We start from the raw sequence: 3,556 nt of genomic DNA on the forward strand, positions 1-3,556 counted from the left end.
AAAGAGAAGGAGAGAAGGAGGAGGAGGAGAAGGAGAAGGAGAGGAGGAGGAGAAGGAGGAGAAGAAGGAGAAGGAGGAGGAGGAGAAGGAGGAGGAGAAGGAGGAGGAGGAGGAGAAGGAGAAAGAAAAGGAGAGAAGGAGAAGAAGGAGGAGAAGAAGAGGAGAAGGAGGAGATCCAATGCTAAGCATTGCCATCAACGTCACGCACTCATAAAAGCTAAAACACACCGCATGTAACACTTGCTACGGTTTTACCACCAAAATTTTCCTTTTTTGGCTGAAATTTGTCAGAATCGGTAAAAACGAGGTGGTGGGAAGGAGCCACTGCTGCATTTATGAGCTCGGCCTGGAGCGACTCCAACCTTTCCAGAACTTTCCAAGGGAAATGTGTCCCTGCTGGGGTGGCAGAAGCGTGACCCCACAGCTGAGGAAGCCAGAGGAGCTGTGGCCACCTCGGGGGATCTCCGGCGGGATTTTTTGGAACTTCAGCTCCTTTTCGGTGCGAGGGGAAAGCCAGCTGTGAAACCACGCCGGGGGATTTTGGCCACAGGGTCGCTCAAGGTCTCGGCATCTGGTTTGGGGACTTCCAGTTCTCAGATGTTTTTGAGAATCAGCTTTTTCCCAAAGAGAATGAGCAGATTTTGGTCCCGAGCTTTTATTTGAGCCAATTCAATTATTCGAGGACGGAAGAGCACTGAGCCAAACGTGAGGTTGTGAAAATTGCGATTCAATTATTCGAGGATGGAAGAGCACTGAGCCAAACGTGAGGTTGTGAAAATTGCAATTCAATTATTCGAGGACGGAAGAGCACTGAGCCAAACGTGAGGTTGTGAAAATTACGATTAAATTATTCGAGGATGGAAGAGCACTGAGCTAAACGTGAGGTTGTGAAAATTGCGATTAAATTATTCGAGGACGGAAGAGCACTGAGCCAAACGTGAGGTTGTGAAAATTGCGATTCAATTATTTGAGGATGGAAGAGCACTGAGCCAAACGTGAGGTTGTGAAAATTGCGATTAAATTATTCGAGGACGGAAGAGCACTGAGCCAAACGTGAGGTTGTGAAAATTCCAGCTGGAGGTTTGGACACGTCCCCTTTTCCCTGTAAATAACATTCCCAGAGGGATTCTCCTGAAAAAAAAAAAAAACAAAAGTGAATTTGGACCTTTTTGCATTCTCTGAGGGGCGAGAAGGAAGAGGGAAGATTTTCCACCCTCACTTTCTAGGAATAAATAAATGTCCATCACGTGGGATTTGGTTCCTTTTCCGCTTTCTAGAATTAATTCCAGTCAGCTGGGGAAACCCTTTTAAATTTTATTTTTCCTTTTGAAAGTTTACTTTCACGGTGAAAGTTTATCTTTCCTTTTTAAAGCTTATCTTTAAAGTCAGCAATAATCAAATTCCACTTGGCTCTGCTGTGAGTTATGATAGGCTGGGGGTCTTGAATCCGTGCTAAATCACTGGGAAAACTTGGAAATAAAATCCAAATATTCCCCTTGGAATTAAAGCTGCGCTGTTCTCCTCGACCTCTACAAGCGCTTGAAGTTGTTCCGGAGGGAGAAAAACTGCAGGAAAAACTTGTTTGTGGGATTTGCTTTGAGATTTGGTTTGGGAGCAGTTCCTGTGCCGGCAGCTGGCTGAGATGAGGAAAATCCAAGTGGAAAATGCAGAGTTGGGAGCGTGGCAAAAAGAGCTTTGAGCTTCTGGAGGTGGGAGGAAATTTGGGGAAGAATCCCTGGCGGGGGTTTGATTTTCCCTCGTTGTCCTGGGGGGATAAATCCTGGGGTAAATGGCCTGCTCCTGCTGCCCAGCCGTGGAAAAGCCAATCCCGGAGGTTCCCGGGTTAAAAAAAAGGTTGGGGGTCTAAAATTGGGGGTTTTGGTGGTTCTGTTGTGCCCCAGGTTTTTGGGGGGGTTGTAAAGTGTTGAGGAAGGAGAGAGTAATCTCAGCGGAGAGGCTAATGAAATGGGAAATATAATAATAATAAATAAAAATAATAAGTATTAAATGATAAATATTAAATAATATATAATAAATAATAAATAAAATTAAATCATAAAAAGTAAAATATAAAATAATATAAAGTAATAAAATTATTCTATTCTATTCTATTCTATTCTATTCTATTCTAATAATATAATATCGTATCATATTATATAATATCACATTATATTATATAATATAATATTATATCATATTATGTTATATTATATTACATTACATTACATTGTATTACATATTATATTATATTATATTATATTATATTATATTATATTAATTATATCACATCACATTATATTATATCACATCACATCACATCACATTATATCATATCACATTATATTATGTATTATATCATATTATGTTATATTATATTATATTACATTGCATTACATTACATTACATTATATCACATTTTATCACATTACATAATATATTGCAATATGTAATATATCTAACGTTATACATAGTATATAATATATAACACATTTAATAAATAATACTATGTAATAAAATATAACTTATACTAAACAATATCATAAACACAACATTTAATATATTGCAATATAGAAAACGTTATATATTATAATAATGCATGTAATAAGTGCTATATATAATATTTAATATAATATATAATACATCTCATTTGAACACCATCAAATCTCCTAGAATTTTAACATTTTAACCTCAAAAAACCCTTTAAAAGATCACTGACACTCTTAAAAAAAAAATACCAAACACAACATTATACTCCAAAAAACCTTTTTATTCTACTCAAAAAAACCCTTATTATTATACTCCAAAAAAAACCTGTTTTTCCTCACACAAAACAACACCTCACCTTGGTTTTGTAATCTCAGCCACCTGCAGGAAGAGGAATAATTCCAAAATAAATTTATCAGAATATACCCATTTCTAACCCCAAAATGAGACCACTAAAAAGCATTTTAAGAACTTTTATTCCATTTTCAATCTCACATAAAAATTAATACAACTCTGTTAATTCGGTGTGAATTTGATGTGGATTCCGTGTGAATTTGATGGAAATTCAGTGTGAATTCGATGGAAATTCAGTGTGAATTTGATGTGAATTCCGTGTGAATTCAATGGAAATTCCGTGAGAATCTGATGGAAATTCAGTGCAAAAATCAATGGAAATTCGGTGTGAATTTGAAGGAAATTCCATATGAATTCAATGGAAATTCCGTGTGAATTTGATGTAAATTCCGTGTGAATTCCATGGAAATTCCATGTGAATTCCATGGAAATTCGGTGTAAATTCGATGTGAATTCCATGTGAATTCAATGGAAATTCCTTGTAAACCCCACACGAGTCCCTGTTTCTCAGCCAGGAGCGCAGATAGTTTATATTTATTCATTTATTCATTTATTCATTAATTTCTCTCTCCGCCCGCCAGCGCAACCTCGCTCCCCTCACAAAATAACGACGCGGCTCCTTTAAGACGCGCCCTCGCTCTGGCCCCGCCCTTTCAGCGCGCGGGTGGGGGCGTGGCTTGGCTTGAGTTTGATTGACAGCGGGGCTATCCAATCAGGT

The sequence above is a fragment of the Lonchura striata genome, chromosome 5 (assembly GCF_046129695.1).
Source record: "Lonchura striata isolate bLonStr1 chromosome 5, bLonStr1.mat, whole genome shotgun sequence".
NCBI lineage: Eukaryota > Metazoa > Chordata > Aves > Passeriformes > Estrildidae > Lonchura > Lonchura striata.